The sequence below is a fragment of the Ostrinia nubilalis genome, chromosome 12 (genome assembly GCF_963855985.1).
Source record: "Ostrinia nubilalis chromosome 12, ilOstNubi1.1, whole genome shotgun sequence".
Taxonomy (NCBI): Eukaryota; Metazoa; Arthropoda; class Insecta; order Lepidoptera; family Crambidae; genus Ostrinia; species Ostrinia nubilalis.
The window spans coordinates 9,775,561-9,786,129 of record NC_087099.1 but is presented as its reverse complement, the minus strand read 5'-3'; positions in this window follow the sequence as shown (position 1 = coordinate 9,786,129).

Genomic DNA, 10,569 nt, shown 5'->3' with positions numbered 1-10,569 from the left:
GGATAATGTCGACTTTGATGTAAGAACAGAATTGGCCGCGTTCCGGACCCGCTGTATAGATAGATAACTCAAGTTTATATTGTCAGTCGTTTGGAGTGCCTTTGTAGTGCTTCAGTTGATTCAGTTCAGTTTTGCGAAATTGTTTGTGATAATTTAAATCGTAATGGGTAAACCACTAACTAGTTAACATGATGATCTGAACAATACTTCGAGTCTAGTATGAAATACAAACACATACGAGAACTTTTCTAATAAATAATACCAACCGAATTGAGAATCTCCTCCTTTTTGTTATATAACGCCATAACGTCCAGAGTGCATTAATTAATCTAAAAAAAAACATCTACACAGTCATCTTCTCTTGATTATGACCAAAACTTTATTTTTCTTTATCACACGTTGCGTCGTTACATTCTTCAATAGCGGTGTTAAAACAAAAGACAAATCTAAGAGTGTAGAGCCTAAAATTAATTACAATTCGCCGCACAGTTCTTTGATGTGCCTGGTCTATTTACTAGGGAGGTAAATCTACCGCGTTGTTATTTCGTAGGGTTCGCGTTTGGCCAGACTATAAGAAGAAACAGAAGGTTCTTTTAGTATACAGCCACTATATTGACAGTAATTTAGCTAAACATTTAGAAACTTTGATCTGTTAGCGTAATACTATATCATGGTACAATTTTTGTGCTTATGCGTCAATGGACTCAATACACTCGTATTCCCACAGAACTTTTCTACCTGGTTAAACACTTTTGCCATGGTAGTAGGTAAGTTTCTATAGGTACCTTCATGTCTTCTCGTTCCCACTGCAATAGCTCCTGTATGTAGAAATAATATACAGCTTGTTACCAACTAAATATAGGTATACAAGATTTCAACCAGGTACCTACACTATGCGCGAAGTTCATCAAGACAGATGGTGTAAACACGTATTTCAGTTCTATTAGCCGTGCGTCGCCCATACTTGAATGAGCGAGTTCGCGCTTCTGTTCGATCCATTTCCCGCATAGTTTACCTGCGCCAAAGATGTGTCAGTCTGATGCCCGTTTTCACCATCAATTCCTAATTTTAAAGCGACTTTTATGAAATATTAGGCAATACCTAACAGGAATTTAGTTTTCACCAACACATAAGGGACACCTTAGGCCTTATGGGATCACTTTAAAACAGGGGCCCGATTTTCGGCCGCCTAAGTGTTAGGTGACAGTTAGCTATATTGTCAATCACGCCTATTCGGCAAAATGGAAACTGAATTAAATGATTTTTTTTTAAGCTTTTTATGCAATTGAGACAGTGGAAACACTTTTTCACTCAAGTTTATTCAGGCGGCCACATAATAATATTATAGAGTGAGACAGGATTACATACGGTATAGATAGTAGGTATTGGTCACTCATAACTTCTCATAACCAAGCTATATTTCTGGCTTCGTTTGTAGTCCCTAGAGCCCTAACAATACCTTATAATTAGATATAATAAAGATTTGATAGGATGGAGGGCTGCACTAAGGCTTTCTTGGCCTCAGTGGGGGTAAATGAAACACAACGCGGACGGTTGATATCTGGTTTATTACTGTTATGCTATTGCTATATACCTACAAGATTTACACAATTCAATGTGTCCAGTCCAATGTGCCGTCGGTGTAGAGTGCCTACGGTGCACGTTGAGGGTTCATGGGCCAGTCGGCTAGCACGTAGGTCGCGGTCAATGCTGACGTGCTCGTACAGTATGCTCGTGGGCAAGTAAAATTTTAACCAATTTATATTTTTCCTTGAGGGAAAAATTTTGCTTCATTTCTTTTTTCCGTTGTCGTTTTTATCGTTAAATCGCACAAAACTACACACAGAACTCAACAAAATATCTATCAAAATCAAGATGTACATTTTTATTTTCATTTATTGTGGTGCAGCAGTCATCTTGACATTTACTTTTTTAAGGCAAAGGAATCCATTATGCACCCAAACCACAGATTACATAATAGCCCAAATATCTTTTTTGTCTTTGATAATAACTCAAAAATACAAAAAGACATTAGTTTTGGTCAACTATTTCTTAGTTTTACTTTTATTTCATTTGTTTCTGTGAAATACGTAAGATATTCCCAATAAAATATTTTATCGGAAAGTACCGGTTTTTCAAACGTCACTAGGCGCACGAAGAAACGCCACCTGACAAAAGAGTCCCTACTTAGGTTTACTATAGCATGGTGAAAACGAACTTAGGTTAGTGGGCAGTTTAGGCGATCGTTTAACCAAAGTGATATTTAGTTAGCAAACGCTTAAGGGATTGATGGTGAAAACGGGCATGAGTCTACTATACAAATGTATACTGTGCGTAAGACCCGTACACAAAGTTGCGTATAATTTACGGCGGTAAGTTTACGGCCGCGGCCAAGTTCGCACATGCGCACCGCCGGGGCTCGAACCCGTCGTAAATATCCGCTAACCCCATCGCCAGGTATGTACCCAGACATAAATTCCAGCTTTAAAGATTTATCCTCTGACATACGAGAGTTACGAGCGTAAAATTAAAATGCTTAGTAATTAAGAAATATTATTTATAGAGAAGTTAGGCGATGTAGAAAATGCAAAACCTGTAGAAATAAATCACAGGTAGGTGAAACCTGTAGCATAAGCATCAAACACTTCCTTTTACTAGATATTTTGCGATCATAAATATAAAACTTATTATACTACTATATATTTAAAAAAAAGACAAAAAACAATAATGGCCATAAATAAAGATATTATTGTCTCTAAACACAAGTCGCCCACTTACACCAGAGCTTATTTCAATTAATAAAACGCTTTACGCCTACTTAAAGCAACTAAGTAGTAGTAGAGAAATCACCATAAAAATAACACTTAATTTTAGCTCGCAATTACGAGGCTGTTAAAGGGCGGCTGCCTGCCGACATCGCCATTACATTAGCTCTACACCTACCATGCTCACATACTAACTAGTGCTGCAGTAGGTAGGATCGTAAACGATTGCGCACATGAGCGTCGCGTAATCGTAGCGGTTACGTATCAAACGCATCAGTTGACATGCTCTTGAATCTAATTAACGTTACCTTAAACCTCTTTTTCTTAGTTTTTTTATGCAGCATAAAACATTTGATTGCATACCATTCTAGGATGGTTACACCTGCCCAGTAAAATTAAATGCCTCCTCACTCACGCCTTGAAGAGTCTAGAACCGTGTTCTACACATTAACGGTATATTTACTTTAACCAAAAAATAAGCTTTAACGTTGCTTCAAGTCTACCTAAAAATACTAATGAATCGAATAGACACTGCATCACAGTCGATGGAGATAATATTATTATTAATATTTAAATAATTGTTTATATTATTTCTTAACTTGGAAATGAAACTAATGTAAAACTTCAAATTATGATTGGTTGTTTTTTTGTATTGAATACCAGTAACCAAAACATAGATTCAACAAACCATTTAGATCTAACAAATTAATCTACATCTCTTGCCGCAATAACGTAGATACTCTGAGATAATTTAAATTACCTCACATTGTTATGTAAAGAGGGCTCTAAGCCCGCATTGGTTTTATAGGCAAAGTTCATTATTAAGATAATAGACACATTTACTCCCCGCGGCTTAATCTACGAAATAATTAATGACACGTGTCTGTTGTTAATTAGTTGAAGCTCCTGAGACAAAAGACATAATTTAAATATCACGAAATCTACGTAGGGTATAGTGGTAGAATAAAACAACGTAGATTTTATTACGTGACTAATATTTCAAGCACCCGCGAATCGAGACCCAAAAGTAAATTGTTACCGCGGTCTCATGCGACCGCTTAGTTAATAATAATAAATAATAATAATATAACAATAATAAAAATAGTTAATAAAACCTTTTTTTTCCTGACGTAATTATCTACTTACTCAATTTTAAAAATACTTAACGATACTTGTGAAGTATCTTTGTAAGAGTCAGGTACTTACCTACCCTCTTAATGTATACTGTTTTTAAAGCATGTAATTGAGTTCTACGTTTTATTATGTGCCATAAAGTAAACATGCAAATGTAATTTAGATAAATTGTAGAGCGGAGGGTAGAATTTGATTAAATTCGTGCTTAGGCATTTCAATAAGATGGGTGGCCTCCACCCTCAGCCAAGACGCTGGAGATCAATATGCCTTTAAATAAGTATAAACAAATGAATATTATTGTGTTTAAAGTTAAACGCTTTTCCGTAGATTTTTATATTATAAATCAAATGCCTTTTCTACAATAAACAAGCCATTACTGTTTCTTATATACTTTATTGAGGGCAAGGGAGGATAAATATCTATATCCGTACTGATATTAACTATTTGTTGACTGCAAAGTTAAATGATGTGGAAATTATGAGATATTACTATTAATTAAGACTCCCACTTTTATTGACTGAATGTAGCTTGCTACATACATAGCTTGCTATTTGGAAAATCTCATTACACAAATGTAGAGTCGCGAAAGGAAAAATCTACGCAATAAAATGCCATATACCATATTCAATCACATCTACTTAAAACGTACATAAATAATCTTTCCACGTCATTAACCACCCTTTTTCAGTAAATAAAATATGTGCTTATTCTTTATATTCGGAATAGTCGCTTGCACCCCCTAATGCGATCGAATAACGAAAGTAACGGTCTTGATAACGAGGGCCATAAACTTTGTGCCGACTGTACGTACAGGCAGGAAATTTCACTTGAGTGCTTTTTCTAGGGGATGTGACTTTCGCGTACGCTCTATAAAATCAATTTATCTTCGGCTTAACCATCAGACTTGTTGTTAATTCTTGATTGAATTTTACTGAATTTTAAGACTTTTAAAATAACCTATTAATAAGTCTTTATTTTTATTTGGTACTAAGTACATATTTTATTATTATTACGTTATGAGACGGGCTGTTATTGAGTAAGAATTAACCAGCAAAAAATTAGAACCAACATCTGTTTAGTTTACAACACATTTATGGTGTTCCAATGCCGCGTTTGTGTAAAAAAACCTTATTTAATTTTTTTTTTTTTACTTTCATGAACATTAAAAGCTCAGACTTTTGAGATTCTCTCACACTTAAATTATTGTTATTGCTCTAGCTATATGCTCAAATCTAAATCTAGTACACCTACCTACCTATGAACGAATACTTGACTGTCTATGTCTAATATCTGATGAAAACTCGCAAGAATTAATCATTTCCAATTTTCTTTTTCAGAACATTCAAGATAATTTATTGAAGAGCCAGAAACGAATGCGGAAATACACCCCCGCCTTTGTTCTCATTTTACATCCAACATCCCGGCCCGATTTACCTTCATTTGCACCCTTTCTTTCGTCTCGCTCACTCCTATGCGATATTGTATTGCTGTCTCGCTCTGGTAATAAAAATGGCGGATGCTGTGAGAATGCGGAGTTCCGAGGGGTGGCCGAGGGTGACTGCAGGGGTGAAGTTTGAAACTTTCAAGCGAGCAAACTTTGGGAAATTCGTAATGGATGTAATCAATAATGTGAAACTGCTTTAATTCTGTTCATAAAAGCTGTTTTAATCTGTGAAGCAGAATTTAAATAAATATTTACTTTATTATGAAGGAAAAAAATTAAATGTAACCTGAGCTGAAAAGAGTGGATTTCTAATAGGCTGCATCACCTGATGGTAAGTGATTACCGTCGCCCATAGACACCCGCAGACCCAGGGGCGTTACAGGTGCGTTGCCGGCCTTTAAGGTAAAGATACGCTCTCCTCTTGAAAGCTTGCAGGTCGTATCCGTCCGGAAACACCGCAGACGACAGTCCATTCCACAGTTTGGTTGTACGGGGCAGAAAGTTTCTAGAGAAACGTACTGTTGTGGACTACCAACCATCTAAGTGATGGGGGTGGAAGAAGTGGTAGTTTAGTTTGTTTTCATGACTGTTCTTTAATATTCAACCCACGCTGTAGTAGTCTTTTTACATAGAGACATTTTCTGTGCATTATTATAAAAAATTGAATATTTATTTTTACAAATTGATTCCTAGTGCATTATGTATGTCGTACCTATATACGAGTTTGTAAGCCAGCCCATAAGATTTGATAGTGTTAAACTCGATGTGCCGTCTGTACATCACCGGGGAACCATAACAACCGCAACCGTACCCTGAGTGGAGTACGTAGTAATTACTGAGGAAAACATTAAGATCCAGTGGTCGCTAATCAAGACTTGATGGCCGGGGAATACGGCACATCCTATTAGCCTGACCAACTTTAAGGAAGTTTCTCAAGGGAGCTGGAAAATGGTCTTTAATAATAAATACTCGGTGTAATTTGAATAATCAGAGCGAGGCGTTTTGCTGGAACTAGATTGAGTAAATGTAGCTATATTCGATCGTATGAACAGTATTCTGAGCATGAACAATTGTCGTCTAATCGTATAAGTATTAATCGTATTTCTTATTCAACCATAGCGGCTTTGCCTTGTTTTTCACAAAAAAAACCGATTACCAGATTACGCCACGTAGTTTTTACGCTTAGAAAATTTCGAATTTTTTTTTTATGCTGAATTGAGATGCAGTCTAGGATGGTACGGTCAACAGCACGTCAACGTAAACACTGTGGTATCTTACGTAGTTGCGATAGGGGCGACTTTGCAACGAAAATGTATAGCTTGATGTGCTGTCGCTGTACATAAATTTCTGCCCTGTAAGTGCCTATTCACTCTCGCCTTGAAAACGTGTTCTTCAGTGTTCTTAGCTAAAGTGGAAGACCAGAGGCAGTCTCTACTAAACTCAGAATCTTTTTCAGAGACATTAAAATAATTAGTCTACAATAGCTTTACAATTTTCATTCGTGGAAATATTTTAAATTAAATATTTATGCAAAGAAAAGAGTTTTATTTAAACTTTTCAAAACCTGCCTACCTTCCCTTTATTTCAGCGAAAATGCCTAACATCTAATTTCTTATTTAAATGAGATGGACCTCTTTATAGGGTCCTAAAACTCATGCCCTCACCCTTCGTCCTACCCGTCCAAAATGTACAGATCTATTTTGTCGTTGAATTTCAAAATAAATGGAGGTCATGCAATAGTGTTCTGGTTAATGCTTCCCATAGTCCGGAAATCACGTGCTCTCTCTTCTCCCTCCAGATTTATTTGAAGGGTTTCGCACACAACATTATAGTAAAAGTCTATATTAAAATATGTAAGTATTTGTATTTCTGAGAGGGGAAATTCTATTGTTACAATGCTACGCTTATTTATTTAATTCTATTGAAACACATATTGCCACACTAACAAACTGCCAAATAATGTGTAACATGTGCATTCTATAATAACTTAATGGCAGCAATCAATACCCTAGCATACTTACTGCCAGGTAAGCCGTCTCGTCTTATCAATATTATGGTAATAAGTTTTATTTAACCCATAAAAATAAATGAAAACTGCAAATATCGCCATAAGTAATCATCACCATATGACCTCTCAGCTGTTCTTATTCCTGTAAGCCTTAGGCTGATTGGCAATTGGCGTTTCATTTCATCCACCCACTACCTTAGTCTTCTTAAGGTCATCAGTCCATAGAGCAGGAGGCGTCAACGTTTGCCGGGCTGCTTACTCCACCTGAAAGCGTATAAGCGACGTTATAAATTGGTAAGGTGTGATTTCCCTTCTATGATCTGAGGGTATGATCATTCAAAAAGTGGAGACAAGTTTCTTTTAAAATTGACAAATCACCATCTTCATTTTACTAGGTAAGAATTAAAATTAACAGCAGTATAACTCGAAGCATCTCTTAAATTAAACTCAAAAAGCTTTTAACACCTAAACTGAAGTCATTAAGGAAATATTAAGCCACCAATTAGTGCCAACAATCACGAAAGTATAATAGAATACCACATTATTAAAGTCCCTTTAAGCAATTATCTATAGCTATAAATCTAATGTGAGCTGGCAAGGCAACTTCATTAAGTTTCACCCTTCAAACTTTATCATGCCGTATTTCACAGCTGCATATATTACTGCAACTAATAGGTAATCAAACGGTAATATAAATAGACAGTGAATAATTGTACCAACTATTACATTTGTAAATTGCAAATAACATCCGTTTAGTAGGTTAGTAGTTAAGAAGTAGTAACAACGTTAATAATGGTAATTAACGAGAAAATGGTTTAAAAAGTTAGTAAGAGTAACCGTATAGTGTAGAGTTATATTATTATGACAAAATACTATTAAGTACCAGGTACAGTCAGCGTCAAATAGTTCGTGACACCCAAAGTAGCCAAAAAGTTGACAACAAAACTTTATTCAAATTGCAAGACGTGTTGCGAACTTATTAGCTACTTTGAGTGTCACGAATTATTTATTTTTTTACTTGAATAATTAAAAAAACAGTAAGGTACCTTATAATGAACACTATTCAAAATTCAAAATACGTATAATAGTTTATTGTGAACCATAGGTTGTCAAATTATAAATAGGAGTAGATTGGCTGCGTTCCGCCTTAAAGGCATACAATAGTTAGTGCTTAATTGTAGTTTAGGCTGAAGGTTAGGTGCAAACATAATTATTCAATTTTTTATCAATTAAAGCAACTTTATGTGTTATTGCAGAACACTAAATTGCAGTGCTTATTAAAAATACATAATATAAACCAAATGTGCATATTCTATACACAAAGAACGCATAACAGCAGTACTTAAACCACCACTTGGGAGTTTACGAGTGCCTACTTTGTGAGCCCACAAGAAACTTCACTTGGCCCAACATGTACCGTGGCTAAGCTAATTTTATGTGAGCTAGTTTACGTCCCAAATAATTACGGCCTCTCGTAAAGGTAGGCGATAAATTAAATGGAAGTCGCACTTTTAACATTTTCTCCGTATATCGTACAAAGGAACTGTTTGTTGCTCTACAGTCCTCTTCCCTAGTTTGTAGGTAAGTTTTGTTTATAAACCATAGCTATTGTGCTATAAATATGCACTTAATTTAACACTAGCTGTTTTTTCGACTAGATCTGTACTCGTAGCTACATCACTCATGCCTTGCAAATGTTAATTTAAGTAAGAGTCAGATAGAGTTATTCGAAAGCTATGTACATTTAAATAAGACTTATACACAACCAATGCTAAAGTACCTAATTAAAACTGAAAAAAATAAAATAAAAATGTCAATACAGCGATTTTTTATAAGGTCTTTGTAATTCATTGAAGTACATATCAATTTTATCACAGCGACATCAAGTGTCCATTTAATGAACTAAAAGCTCTACGTCAAAGTGGCGCCATCTACACCCAAATCATAACACCACACCACCCTAGCTTTAAAAGCTCAGTTTGCTTAACGTGCCCTCTAGCGAAAACTTCTTGAATTAATGCGACAGCTTTTTGTAGTAAGGTGTGGTTTATGGGAATAAAATCAATGCGTTATAAAATATACATTACATTGTGAAGCAAGAAAAGATTAAATCCCACTATTAATGCTCTTAAATTATAAAATAATGAAAAAAAATTACCTACGACACAACATTACACCACTCTAGCATTAAAAGCTATGCAAAAGCTTTTTGGTTTGAAATTAATATTTTATAAAATATCTATAACATTTAAAAAGGTATTAGCCCACCTGTGATTATAATTAGAGATGAAACGGATATCCGGTAACTATCCGGTAGGCCGGATATCCGGCCTAAATTTACTATCCGGCCGGATACCGGATAGTAACTTACTATCCGGCCGGATACCGGATATTAAAAAACTACGACAATTTCCTATTAATAAAATGAAATACATAAATCTTTGAGGTAAATATCAATAAAATGGCTTTTAATAATGACGGCTTTTATTTAAAGTCCAAAAAGTTACAAAAAAGCCATATCAAGGCCTTTCAAAAAACTTTTTTTTTTCAGGTCTATTTTCACTCTGTACATAAATAGTAAATATCTGTTAATGTCAAAATATGTATTGCCAAATAGGCGATCTTTTTTTCACTGATGGTCTGACGACATAATGCTTTTCAGTCAGATTATGCAGCAAGTAAACTAATTTCATCATCATCATCATTTCAGCCATAGGACGTCCACTGCTGAACATAGGCCTCCCCCAATCCTTTCCATGTTGATCGATTGGTAGCGGCCTGCGTCCAGCGCTTCCCTGCTAACTAATTTAATTATCACTATTCAATCACACACTCACGATGGCAACCGAAATCGCTCGAATGCCTCCTAGTCAAGTGGCAAAATCTGACATTCTATTCGGACGGATTCGATTTTCGAAGTGTGACTAGTCTAGTCTACTAATAGACCCACTGATCGCGTTCGAAGCATCTGTGCGGCGCTAAACTCGTCACGACATGCAATGAGACAATAGGCCAACTATCCGGCCGCCGGATATCCGGCTATCCGGCCTAGCAGCTGGCCGGATATCCGGTATCCGGTATCCGGCCAAACAACTATCCGTTTCATCTCTAATTATAATTATGTAAAAAATAAACAATACACTATCCTAGAATTAAAAGCTCAGGTTGCTTATCATGACCTCTAGCGAAAACCATTTGAACTTGAATGAACACGAGAG